This window comes from Protopterus annectens, chromosome 3.part0, assembly GCF_019279795.1.
Source record: "Protopterus annectens isolate FY-2018-M chromosome 3.part0, PAN1.0, whole genome shotgun sequence".
Lineage (NCBI taxonomy): Eukaryota > Metazoa > Chordata > Ceratodontiformes > Protopteridae > Protopterus > Protopterus annectens.
In genome coordinates this window covers 1,945,918,175-1,945,932,869 of record NC_056731.1, presented here as the reverse complement: position 1 = coordinate 1,945,932,869, position 14,695 = coordinate 1,945,918,175, and the positions used below count along the sequence as shown (strand labels likewise).

The following is a 14,695-nucleotide window of genomic DNA, read 5'->3' as shown; positions in this document are numbered from 1 at the left end:
AAAAGCAGAATGTAGAAAATCATCTGTTTTTTAAATACTGGGGTAGGGTCCAGTGGCATTTTTGTGTAGTACCGAGCATCATCCAATTGTTTGTGTGCTTCAATATCATAATAACTCCAATCCAACACTACCACTGCCCCTCCCTTGTCTGCATTGATAATGACCAAATCCTTGTTACATACTAATTCTTCCAAACAAGATATTTCAACATCAGTCATATTATTAGACATTGGTAAACAATGATTATACTGAAAGTGTAGCTCATTAAGTACACTACGCAAAAATAAATTAACAGTTGGATGCATGGGGGGTGTAAATGATGAGGTATGATATTTAAAAGAATCCATTTGTGATTGTTCAACATCTTCTTTATCCTGAAAAAATAGTTTAAGATTAATAAGTCTGCAAAATGAAAATAGATCTTGTGTAAAATTATCCTCAGACACAAAAAAACCCGGAATGAAAGATAGTCCTTTATTAAGTAGTGATATTTGTTCAGCTGTAAGTACAGTATTTGAAATATTGTATACATTGTTTACTTGTTCGTCAGTATTTGCATCAAATTTTGTAGACTTGTAACTTTTCCTGTGCTTCCTGCCACCCCTCCTCCCTCTGTGTTCCCTAAAGGGGATATATAGTTTTTCCGTTTGGGAGTTGGGGAATCCAAAGTGGACTGTGTCTCCGTATCTGTCCCTGATGAAGTGTCATAGTCAGTGGATTCAACATTGCTACCACGTCCTTTAAGTATAGAACGCGGACGTTTCCTTTTAAAATTAAATGAGTGTTTGTTTTTGTTATGCCCATCTTGGAATCTAACATGTCTGATATTTTTAAAAGGTTGCCCCTTCTCATAATCCGAAAGATCACGAGAAAATTTTTTAATTTTTCTTTCCTTCAAAACAGTATCAAAACTTAATAGTTCAGTACTAAGTTTTGATAGTAGGGCAGGAAAAAAAGTTTCATTTTGATAATGATTACATTCCTCAATGGACTTTAAAACTTGACTAGTTTCTTTATCAATGGTCCTAGTATAATAATCAGATAAAGAACTTACAAACTTCATTGAACATTCTTGTTGAATGGAAGACCATTCTGTAGTTAGATTTTCATCAGGGTCTGCCACCAAAGGCTGAATTTTAACCCTGAGACCCCTAGGGCAAATGCCCTTAGCCAAATAAGCTTTGAGTAATTTGTGGTGCCAAACACAAGATCTGAGTGTTTTCATGTTTTTGTTAAGTTCAGCAAAATGTTTTTCACATTTTTGTTCAGGCTTCATGGAAGTAATGTTCCCAGAGGCCATAGATTCATCACCAATACCAAAAGGTGCAAGATCATCCTTATCTGCTGATAAATCCAAAAGTATTTTGTTTAAATCCATAGTGAATTTGTATTATTCAAAATATTATAAATATAACCACGTCCTGTACGTAATTCTAATAATGATCAGACAATAATGGCAGTATACTGTCGATGCCAAAATAATGCACCCTATAGCCACGTCATATACAGGACAATAATGGTATAATAACTTCAGCATAAAAAACAAAATAAAGTCAAATGTTTGGCACCCAAATTCCCTAATTAGTATAAATATAAATGAAAATTTATTTTGATGGTCCCAGAGGTAAAAAGTAGAACCTTACTGCAGACACTTTATAGTTCAATGAATTCAAATTTAAGTATAATCATGTATATTGACTATTATATCTGTTTCGGAAATGCGCATCAGAATCATCAACTAATAATAACAGCTTGTGAATTCACAATTAGGGATGTATCTAAAGTGAATATTGAAGTGATAAATATATCACTATGGTTGCCCTAAGGGACCTTTTAATGTATATAGTATAGAGATAAACAGCCCACTTTTCAAAAATCAGTCCCATATATAGTGGTTAAGGCAATCTAGCGGGCCCAATAACAGCTGGTTTTAGAGAAAAAAAATGTTTAAAAATGATATACCTATCAACAAGTGTAGGCTCAAAGCACAATTATCGTATTTGTAATACTCAGACAGTATTGGCAATCTCATATAGATTGCAAAAAAATATATGTCTTACAGTCATTAGAAGCACAAACCCACAATATTGTAATAACTACACCAATAATGGGCAACAAAATTTAACTCAATTTTTGAGCAATTATTCCCATTATTTAGTAATAACCAAATGTTGTTCCAATAATATAACTGCATATACTCCGAAATTCTACATGAATGTATACAGATATAAAGTTACTAACTCTAAAAAGGTTATAGCCAATATTGTAGAGAGTGTGCCAAATGCCGTTTGCCATAAAAATGAGCTTTTATATTTATAGACCTGGCTAATATATATTCATGAAGCTGAGCTTTACTGTTGTAAATTATTACATAAACACAATAGTCATATAGGTCACTTAAGACAGTTGCTATTTCAATTGTTGATGCTATAATATGCTAATAATAAGAGTAATGTTTACAAGATGTTATTATAACATCCAAGAAATAAAGTTACTATATTTCACAAAACATTTATATAATATAATTAACATAATCCTTAAGATTACTAAGGCCCATCATTTTGCCAAAACTACACAAAAAATTGGAAAACCGTTAGTCTGTGTTCCACTTAACAACTAAAAAAGGATGGTATGCTATTTGAAGAACAGATAATAATGATCTTATTCTGGCCCTAATGTTAACTGTATAGAGTATAAAATGAAGAAACAATAAAGTTTGCATCAAAAAGAGATAAACAAAGTAGTCTCATATATTTTTTTTGTTAAGAGATTTTTTATACTATCATACTGATAACAGTAACAAAAGCACAATAATCAGCATCAGTTGTTAGTAATCAAAAAAAGTATAATCATCAAGACATTCTTAATTATCATGCACTAATATAAATGCATTTATTACTTATATCAATATTAATGTAATAGAATGTCACTAGTTGCTTGGAAACTGTATATCTTTGTGTGCTCCTAGGTTCAGGACTAGAGTAAGTATATGTGTATTTATATATTCCATTTATTTTACTGTTTAGCAGGTACTCCATGGTAATGAGATTTTTAAGTTGCATTTAACGTATTAACAGTCAGCACTGATTTGACTAAGCTAAAACTAATGAGTAGTAACTTTGCCGTCTTGTGGGCATTTGGTGTGGTTTATGGATTGGTCTTTGAGTTTCCTTGTAGATTTACTAGATTTGACTGTTTCTGTAAGGGCAGAACATAAAAAATAATAAAGTTGAGCTGTACTTGAATTGTACCTTTAGTTGATTGGCTGACATTTTGTCATGGATAAAGACAGATTTTCTGGATTCAGAAAGTGTTCTATATTTGGCCATAAAATTCCTTCAAGAGTTGTATGCTTTGTGTGGTGTGCCTGGGGGTAGAACACTTGGGTGTATCCTGCAGAGTAAATGAAAATGCAACATTTCTTCAGTAGCAGGGAAAGCAAGTGAGGGAATACCAATGCTATTACCTCTAAACACAATTTTTAGAGGGTAAAGAAGGGGTGTGAGGACTCTTGCCTTCTAAATTAACTGGACTGGAATCTTATCTCCCTTCTAAGGAAATGTACCTCCAAGAACTGAAACCCAGGGTTTAGGTTCACTTCTGGGTTTGTCCCAGTTGTATCTGTTATTTTAGAACCACCTAAGAAGCATGTTAGTAGCTTCCGTCCTGAATGTTAGCTGCTTGGAAATTGCTGCGCTTCATGGTAGGAGACACCTGTTATCACTTTGGTCTTTACATTCAGTCTTACCACAACCTCCAGGAAGTTTACCAGATGCGTGGAGGCCATGGCAACCAACCTCATGTTGAAGGAAGCCAGAATTTTCACCTGCTGGATGTCCGAGTCCTAGCATACCACATTGGAGAGTCACTCATGCAAGGTAAGGATTACCTAAAGCATATATTCTGATTCTTGGAAATTTCAGTGAACACTGCAACACATTCTTGATAACATTTGCAAAGTATCACATGGAAACTCTTCAGTGGACGAACATGGTCAAAATTAAGCTTTCTAAATTTTTCCAGATTAAGCTTTCTAAATCTTACCAGCTTCTTTATTGGTGGCTACACCATGACATTCTTTTTCCGGGCTGTGTCTCTTCTTCCCACCCTCACAGTGACTGTCAAAACAGACCCCTCTGTCCTAGGGGTGAGGTAATATCAAGGGCTGATGGTACAGAGGACTTGCCCGTGACAAGAGTACTTATTTCACATCAGTGGCTGCTGTTTATAAATTGCATAGCAGTGTCCTAGAGCTGAGGAAAGTTCTCCATACGTTGCAGGCCTTGCAGGACCTCCTTTATCAGGGTGAGCTTGTTGATAACTGAAACAAGGCTGCAATTTGATATGTAATCAAGAAGGGTACGACTCTGTCTTACCCCCCACCCCCAATTGAGAAGTAGTGCATATATGGAAATGGACCATGTCATCTTTCTCATAGTCACATTTCTGGTCAAGCCACTTTATTAGCAGACCAGTTCAGTTGATATTTACTTATTCCATGTAAGAGGTTCCCATTTCAGCCAGTGTTGAGTATTCCTTTTTATAGCTCGAGGAAGTCTTACTGTGTCCTGTCTGCCTTACTGACAAACACAAAATGCAGCAGCTCTGTTTCCGATTTCCCCAATTCCCTTAAAGTTTTTACAGAAATTGAAGCAGATCATGGCCAAGGTCATCTTCATAGCCCCTATTTGGTTGGGGCAGGTGTAGTTCTGCCTACTTAGCCTCACCTGTTAGAAAATCCTACTCTCCTCACACTGATCAAAGATCTGTTATCACCCCTGCCCAGGAAGCCTCACACAGACCTTTAGTATTTGAAACTAATCACATGGTCTCCAGTTCATCTAATGGCCAAGGGTCCATCTTACCTGGTTCAGGTAGTCAAAGCCTAGCAGTTTCCCAAAAAAATAGCTACTAGCACAACTTATCTTAATGGGTGGACAAAGTTTTGTATTTGGCACTCTAACTGAAACAACCATCATTTCTGAGTGGTACTTTTTTTTCCCTCTCACATCTCCTGCTTAGAATGCCATCCCGGCTTGGCATCTAAATTATATGTTGGAAAAATTAATGATCCAGTATTGTCTATTTTCGTGTAATTCATAGGGTTGCCACCTTCGTTCACGGCTAAAACCGGAGCCACGCCACGCCCCTCGCGTCACCAGTAACCCCGCCCGCCCCACCCCCTCTCCTGCCAACATACCGCCTATTTTGTGATGTCACGACAGCATCACTCAACGGGAACGCCCTTTCCCGCCGCCTGCTTTTGGCTGATTTGCTATGCTTTTCTGTAAAAAAAGCATAGTAAATCAGCCGATCAACGGGAACGCCCTCTTTTTTCGTTCCCGCCGCCTGCTTTTGGCTGATTTGCTATGCTTTTCTGTAAAAAAAGCATAGTAAATCAGCCGATTTACAAACTCCGATAGTCTGTTTCCTTTTTGAAACAGAATACTGGAGTTTGTACAGTGTTTTCCGGACTACCGGAGAATCAATTTGATTTCCTGATAGTCCGGAAAAAAAACGGAGGGGTGGCAAGCCTAGTAATTCAGCTGTGGATTGTTGGATCTGACTTGGGCACCAAAGCTTAAGTTCTCTTTGGTTCCAGGGCTCTGACTCCTCCCTCCAGCCATAATTCCCTGAGCTGCACCAGTCTGCCTCAGATGTCGTTTGCTGCCTGAAGTGCTCTGTTGCATCATCGAGGGCTCTCATCCTGTATCCTTTTTGGAATATTTTATAAATACTTCTAAAGGGAGTTTTCTCTCTCTCTACTTTCTTTATAATTAGTAGTGTTAAAGTAGGCTTTTAGAATTGGACTATTAGAATTGTTAGATACTGTAGGTCTTAATGTTACTGTTGGTCTTTTTTCTATAGTATTAAGTTAATTTAGAGTTGTTATTAAGTGTACTGTGCTTACTTTTTACATTGGACTTGTCATGTTTAGCATTTTGTTCGACCACATTTTGCAATGTGTGTGTTTGTGGTGCTATGGCCGATGGTCAAGGATTCAAAAAGTGCACAGTGTGTGGACACGAGCTACCACTCCAAGACCCACAATCCCTTTGTGTGTATTGTTTAGGTGATACTCACCTTGACAGTTCTGTCAGGCTTGTTCCTCCTTTAGTACCTGCACATTGCAGGCTAAAATGGAAAACTAATCGTGAAGGGACTTTTCCCTCCTCAGACAGGATCTGCCATCCCTTCCTCTTCTGTTTCTTTGTCTTGCTCCAGAGAAAGGAAGTCAAAGAAGAAAGCTGTTAAAAGCAAGGAAAGAACAAACAAGATAAAACTAAATAAAAGACCAAAGATAAGAAAAAAATTGGACTCCAAGTCCCACAAATGGTGCTCTAATGAACCATCTTCCAGTCCACATAAAGCTAAGTACTTTTCTTACTCTCTTCAAATCTAATTTAAATCAATGGATGGGAAACTGCAAATTCACCCTGGTTTAGCACCCATTTCCTTCATGGATAGGGACAACAAGGAAATGTCCCAACATTTCCTTGTTTTGCCTGCCTCTGGTTTTATTGTACACACACTTTAGGGACTAAAAATTTCCACAGGAATGTCTCTCTCTCTCTTTACCTCAGCAGTTTCAATTGTCATGTAAATATGTGCAGTTTTAAAGGGTAATTCTTCAAGCAGTTAATGTATTTATTTGTTGTAGGAAGGTTACTGTTTAGTGTCTGTTGACATAACAATGACGTTTTTACTGCCACATCTGTAATTTTCCCTTCTGTTTATCTTAATGCCTGTTAAAGCTTTAGTTGGGTGCTGACATATCCTATCAGTTTCTGTCCTCCTAAAATCCAGGACTTGCAGGCAGATTTGATTGCCACAAATCTGTAGTTGATTGTGAGCCAGATTGTTTGGAAGTTACTTATTTCCAAAGAGCCACCCACTTAGATAACCAAGATTCTTTGATAACCCATTTGAGGAAGACCAGGTCCATGGCTGTTCTTTTTAAAGTAGGAACTAATTTTAATACTATTCAACACCCCCCCCCCCATCGTATGACATCAGTAATGCTTCTGCTTTTAGATGTATTTGCAGCCAAGCTTGCATCACTTAATACATCTGTTCAGTTGTGTCTGCAGCCAGGATACTCTAATAAAAATGGCTCATTGAAATCCTGCATGCCCTTTTAATTTCTTCTCCATAAGGAGGAGTACTTCTCTGAATAACTTCTGTGTGGACTGTCATTCTTAATATGTATTGTATAACAGTAAAGATCTGTGTCTCCCCCCATCACCACCACTGTCCTTCCTATAGATTGTGCACTTTAGTACATTGATATGTCTGTTTTGGTTCTTGATACCACCAATTTGACATATTAATCTTCGCTTTTTCCTTTAATGTACCAGCTGTAACTTTCTTATCAAGTTTCCACTTTTGGAGTTTGTCACCCACTTTTGAAACTTTAAGGGGATGGAGTGCTAGATTTACCTGATGCACACCCCTGCTTAATTTAAATGCTTGCTAATAAAGTACTTACGAGGGTATCAAGACTCTTGTGCATCACATTTAAGTAGTTGCAGACTCATTGTAGTCTTGGATCTTTCCAAGGAATATCTAGCTAGATCCATCCATCCACAATGCCTTTTTCCCCATATTTGCATATAGGGTCAGGATGTTACATCAACAGTCACAATCATCTAGAGCCAGTATTCACATCGCCAGATGGCTATTGGTGCCACGGTAGTGCTTCTGTACCACACACCAAGCAAGCACAGTCACACTTATGGCCAGTTTGTGTCCAGTCCACCTACTACATGTCTTTGGAATATGGAGGATATCGGAGTACCTGGAGAAAACCCACACAAACACAAGGAAGGCATCCAGTCTCCTCACAGAAGGTACCCTGGCCGAGAATCAAACTGTAGAACCTCTTGCTGTAAGGTAACATTGTTACTCACTGTGCCAGTCCTCTATCCACAGTGATACCAAAACTTTGAGCTGTGCACAAAAATCTCATTTTGCAAAGTATTGCTTCATCACGCATTACCTCCAAGAATATGTTGAGTGGTACTTATGAAAAGGTCCTTCCCTTAATGTTATACTGCACTGCATTGATCTTTTCCCTTCATGGCAATTTGCCACTTCAGGAACAGTTGTGTTTCCATTCTTGCCTAAGGATTACACTCTGTCCCTTCCACCGATGGCACTATACATGATCTTATATTTCTGTCCCCTTCTCCTTTAGTTCTACTCTTCTGATCAAGCTTCTCAGCAGATGATGTGTCCTTAAGATATGATGCCTTCTGCTTGTGATTCTTCAGTCCATTGTCACCAACCTATTTAGCCTCCGTTGATGATTCCGTCTTTAAAGAAACTCTCTGTGCCAGGGCAACAAACATCAAGGTGTGTTGTGTTTGTGCATGTGTACACAACACGCACATTTTAATACATTTGATCCAGTGTTGTCTATTTTTGTCCAGTTCAACTGTGGGTTGTTGGATCTGACCTCTGCCCTGACACTGAAACTCTTCAGTTCCAGGGCTTTGACTCTTCCCCTACTTATAATTCCCTGAAATCCACCCAAGTACCTCAGATCTCGTTTGCTGCCTGAAGTGCTCAGTCATGTCATCAAGGGCTGCTGCATATATATCCTTTTGGTGTTACTTTGCCTTTTTTCCTACTCCTCCCCTTACCAAAAGAATATTGTCTATCCAGTTAGTAATTTTTGTAGTGTTAGTGCCTTTAGATAGTGTAGATATACAGTGTGTGCTGTTAGTTTGTTAATGTTGGGTACATTAGGATATATTAGGTTTATGTAGTCTGGTGTGTTTCTTACTGCTTATAATAGATATTTACCATTGCTATAGTTTTAGATTTAGTATAGTCATAATTGTTCAGTGTAGTAGCCGCGGTGGTACAGCGGTAGCATTGTTGACTCACAACAAGAGGTTCTCCTGTTCGATTCACGGCTGGAGTGCCTTCTGTGTGGAGTCTGCATGTCCTCCCCGCGGTCGAGTGGCCTTCGAAAGACATGTGAATGGGTGTGCCTTCGCTGAAAGTTGGGCGTCGGGCTGGCAACTTGGCACCATAAAACAAAAATCTACTGCCAATCATTAGCAGACCGGAGTTTCGCTGTGGTGACCCCTAACCGGGAAAAGCCAAAAGAAAAACAACAAAACAATAGTCATAACTGTTCAGTCATGTTTAGTGTTTTAGGAACTTTTAGTGTGTGTGTGTGTGTGTGTGTGTGCGCGCGCGCGTTTTCTGCAGTAATGACTGATGATCGGGGATTTAAAAAAAGTGCAAAGTGTGGGCACAAGCTCCCACCTCATGATCCACACACTGTGTTTATTGTTTGGGCACTGTCCACCTTGGCACTTAGTGTCATGCCTTCTTCTCCTTTAGCTCCCATGCTTTACAGACTAGAAGGGCGATGTTAATCATATAATGTCTCCTTCCTCCTCAGACAGGGTCTGCCATCCCTTCCACTTCCTGTGCTGCCTCTTCAACCACCAGTAAAGGATAAGGTGGCCAAGGACAGACAGAAAGAAAAGGGCAAAGAGAAGGAGTTAAAACAAGAAAAGCATAACCAGGCAGGAGGAGAACCAATTCACCTTATTTGAAGTAAGCACTTTTGTTTCAATCACAAATATGAAACTTCCTCAGACAAAATTAAAAATCAAAAGTTTGCTCTTAAAAGTATGGGAATCGCATGATTCCCAAAGCAGGAAGGCTGCATTTAAAGGAGAAAGCATCAAATCAATAAGCTATTAAGTAGAAAAAATATAAAAAGTATCAAAGCCCCGTAAAGTTCCAATTCCAAGTAATAACAAAGGGCATTCATAGATTCATAGATTCATAGATTCATACTAAGCTAACTGCCCTTGTGAGCCATTTTAATCTTAGCCAATTATCCCTTGTGAGACTCAAACCCTGCACCTTGTGTTTGTAAGGCAAACACCTTAACCATTAGGCCACCCTCCCAACCCTAAAAGGATGCTAAGGATGAAGCTACCAGGTAACATAGGTGCATAGATTAGTACTAGGCTAACTGCCCTTGTGAGTCATTTTAAACCTGGACAATTATCCCTTGTGAGACTCAAACCCTGCACCTTGTGTTTTGTATGCCAATCACCTTAACCATTAGGCCACCCTCCCAGCAGAGGGTGTATTCATAATTACAGTTTAAAAAAAACAATAAATAAAAAAGTTAAAAATGTTGCTTGCATATTATCACAACCAGCTCATGAAAACCACTTTATGAGAAAACTTCAATGCAATTTCAGTTTAGCTTGACCATATACAACCTATAGGAAATATTTTTAATTAATTAAAATGAAATGTACGACTTGCCTGTGGTTTGGGGTGCTTGCCCTCCCCCCCAACCCTCATCTTTGTCCAGAATCATTGATCAACAGAGGTGAGCCGTGTTAGTTCTGCTGTGTAGTGGTCCGATAGTGATACAGATCTTTTTTTTTTATTATTGGTTTTAATAAAAACATTGTAAAATATGTGATAATACAGATCATGTTGCTTGTAATGAGCACCACTTTGCAACTGTCGCTATGTACTTAACCATACTTTACCTCATATTTTGTTCTGTTACTGAAAACAGTGTGTTTTTCCTGTAAATCCTCGAGTATTGAGGTGACTAAAGAATGCAAGGCATTTTTAGATTTTTGGCTGTCCTCCCTCCCCCCTCCCCACAGACACAATTACTGTACCCTTTGTTCAGATTTCTTACAGTAACAGGTTGAGGTAAAAACTATCGATATTTACATGACACCACTGCAGCTATGTATTCATTTATTATGCCGAAAAGGTGGGACATGTTAATGTACCACACTGCACAGCAAACATTTGCAAAATTTAAAAATATAAGAGTTTGTTGACTTTATTCTTTTGAAGTGTGGGAACCAACCCTGAAACAGTGTATGATGAAACACTTGGGATAAAATAGTAATCTCCTGTTATCTCCTGGTTGCGATAATATGCAAGTACCGTTAAAAAATATTAAAAAATATATGTAATAAAAAACAATAACTGACCTCTTTACATCCTGCCTAAACAAGTGCAGCCATTACTTTGCCCCGATTTCCCTCCAGGAACAGATACCGAGGCTTGCTGTAATCCACAGTTGGCCCCCAGGTCTCCCCTGTGCCTTTCATGAACAAGTTCATACAGAAAGCAAAAAAGTAAGGCAATGGTGATCTTGATTTGTCCCTTCTAGCCTTGACAAATGTGGTTTCCCTTCCTGTGGCTTCTACTAGTACATTCTGCATGGATGCTGGATCATTATCCAGATCTACTATATATATATATGTGTGTGTGTGTTTATTTATATATATATATATATATATATATATAACACACCTGTCCAGACTGTATCCTCCTCCGGGCCAGAAAGCCATGAAGTTAACCACTTGGTTCTTTCACTTCTAACCTTAGCCAGAAGTACCAGTTTTCCTTTCTCAGTCATTGAGATCATGTCAGCATCTCAAAAGTAGGCCACTGCAAAAATATACCATAGCAAAAGCGCTTCTCCATTTGGGCTATGTCCGAGGCTTTAGATGGCTTTTCTTCCTCCATTCTAGTATTTTTGTTGGAACTTTTTCACAACAGTTCCAGTTATTCCAACTATCAAAATGCAAATGGCAGCTCTCTCAGGTTTCTGTATTGGTCAGAATGACAACTCTGTAGCCTCTGAGAATATCAAAGCTCTTCCTGAAAGGAACCTTTCTTTTATGGCCTCTTATTAGAGACCTGGTACCTCCACGGGCTATTACCATCATGTTAGAAGCACTGATTTGAAATTCCTATCCTGATGGCAATTACTTCAGAGATGCAAGTACTTTCCTGCAAGCCTCCCTATTTGGTCTTCCACAAAGACAGAGTTTCCTTAAGGACTAATACATCTTTCCTTCCTAAGGAAACATCCAAATCTAATGTAAATCTGTCAGTAAACCTGCAGGTCTTTTTCCAGTATTTTCAAACAAGTATGAATACATGCTATATATGCTGGATGTTCATCGCCAGCTTAAATCCTGTCTTCATAGGACCAAACTATTCAGGAAATCAGATCAATTGTTTGTGGCATTCTCAAAACCTAGACCGGCCAAAAGCGGTGGCTAAAGTTACTCTGTCTAGATGATTATCGGAAGGCATTTCTTTCATGTACTTTAAAAAAGGGCTTCTTTTTGCAATCTAAACCTAAGCCTTATTCCACAAGAGCATTGGCCACTTCAGCATCATTTGCCAGTAAGACTGCCTATTGATATGTGACCATTAGGTACTTGGTCAGCAGTTCATATCTTTGTATTTCATAAGCTGGATGAACAACCTAGGATCACATTCCTCCTTTGGCTTCACCATCCTTAGAAATGTCCTTCCTTGATACCACCGAGGTCCACATGGTTGAGAATCTGTCTCATAGTTGATGAAAATGGACAAAATTGGATACAAATGTTATGTACTTACCATAACTATAGATCCATGCTGTCTGATTTTCATCCAGTTCTACATCCTTCCCACCTGCCTCCTTCCATATTGCCTCATTAAGATTCTGATTTCCAGGTCGACTCTGGCATACCCTGACATTGAGCAATCCTTACCGCCTGTTTCCTGTAATCCTGCTATTTTTTTCTGTCCTATATTCTGAGGTTAGTCTTGGTCAGAGTTTATATGATTGGTATGCAGTTGTATTGGCCTGCATATGATTATACTATCTAAAATGGGCAAACTCAGTCTGAGGTACTTGGGTGGAGTTGAAGGAGCCCTGTAACCAAAGAGCTTCAGAGTCTATGCTGATGTCAGATCTTACAACCCACAGTTGAACCGGATGAAAATCAGATGACATGGATTTATCGTTATGATAAGCACATAACTCGTTTTACTGTGTAAGCTATGAGACGCAAGTGTCCCTTTTCAGGGCAACCTTGAGAACACATTTTGGTTAAATGAATTGCTCAGAGTTACAGTAGGCAAATGAAGGTAACAGACATCAAATCGTGTACTCTAGGGCAGTGTTATTCAGCCACTGGTCCATGGACCGGGTCCAGTCTGACAGAAATTTCCTGCCGGTCTGTGAAAGACTAGGGCTCACTGGGTGGGAGATGGCCACCACTGTCTGGGAGCTGGAGGGAGGCCACTGATTGGGAGACTTAATTTTTAATAAAAAAGCAGGTGTTTTTTAAAGGTTATTCATCTTTAAGAGGAACGCCCTTTGCATCCAGTCACACTGATGCTTCAAGTGTGTGCAACCTGTTTTGGTCTTCTGCATTTGTACGGCCTGCTGTTTGTCTTCATCTTCCGCACATGCGGAATTTGAATGCTAGAAGATGTTTGAAATGCGGACCATGAATGGACAAGTGAGAGGTAGGTAGGCGTGTGGGTGTGCGTGTGTGTGTGTTGTGTGTGTGTGTTTGAGGGAGTTAGGTAGGTGCATATCTCTCAACTGCCCTAATTTTCAGGGACATCCCCGATTTTGACTAAAATTTTAGCTCTGTCCCTCTTCATCCCATCTAAAAGTAGTGACTTTTGGAGAAAAGATGATGAATTACACTTAATAAATAATGACAGTAATTAGAGTTTCAGACTTTTAATTTAAAATGCATATTCACTTATGTTCTGTTATTTTGTCAATGTCTCAAGTTTATAATATTAATATATGAGAAAATGTCCCTGATTCTGTTGGGATTTGTCTCTTTTTGGTTGAGAGAGCTGGGAAGTGTGTGTGTGTGTGTGTGTGTGTGTGTGTGTGTGTGTGTGTGTGTGTCTATGAGGCAGATAGGAAGCATACCTGTCAACTGTCTAGAATTTTGCAGAATGTCCAGATTTTTGCCCCAGATTTTTGGTCTGTTCCTCAGAAAAGGGACTGAAGTTTCAGACTTCATATCCTTTGGCATACAGCGCTCAAACAGCAATTGTCTTGATTGGTTCCTTATAAATAATATTTTTTTCCTGCCTTAGCCGTCCCTTAAATAATTTTCCCATTTTCACTGGTCCTGAAGTATAAAAAGGTTGAAAAACACTGCCGTAGGGTACAGGAAGCAGCTGAAAGCATTAATCCTTTGCAGTTCCAGACAAGAAGCTCGCGCATCCTGGACTTTGAACCCTTCACTCAGAAATTGAATGGCATCCTCTACCTATTGCATTGATCAGATTGAGAAGGGTCAGGAGACATCTTAATTTTGAGGGGTTCATATTATATGATCAAACGCTAGAAATAGTGAACGATCTGTTATCGAACCCAAATGCACAAAACCAAAAAATTTTGAAGGAACGGATCAGCAATTTTTTTCCCAGGGAAAAAATTTGCTGATCAAAAAAAAACAAAACAAAAAAAAAATACAGGCAACATAAAGTGTGTGTGTGTGTGGGGCTTTGCTCCAACTTCGAGAACACTCCACAGTGAAGAAACAGCATAGTCTGGAGAATGGCTCAGCAAATTTTTTCCCTGGGAAAAAATTTGCTGATCCATTCCTCCGATATTCTGTGGTTTCATGCATTTGGGTTCGACAAATGAGCATTTGCTATTTCTAGCTTTCGCTGATGCAATAGGAACCCAAATTTTGAGTACATTTGGCCTTTCTGGGCCCAAGAGAGTCAGCCACACAGAGGCAACTTTGAAGCCCCTAGACCTCATGTGTATTACTGCTGATGCCTCTTGCTGTTTGCCTATTTGAAGGCTGTAACACCTTTGGCACGTCACCTATCCTCCCAAACCAGACAAGCAGTTATTCGT

At 39.0% G+C, this 14,695-nt stretch overlaps 1 protein-coding gene across 1 annotated transcript in view; it reads left to right on the top strand.

Moving 5' to 3' along the window:
* The window catches only part of MAP4 (microtubule associated protein 4), a 189,143-nt gene that overhangs the window by 169,706 nt on the left and 4,742 nt on the right, over nt 1-14,695 (top strand). The gene's annotated exons all lie outside the window — the stretch shown is intronic.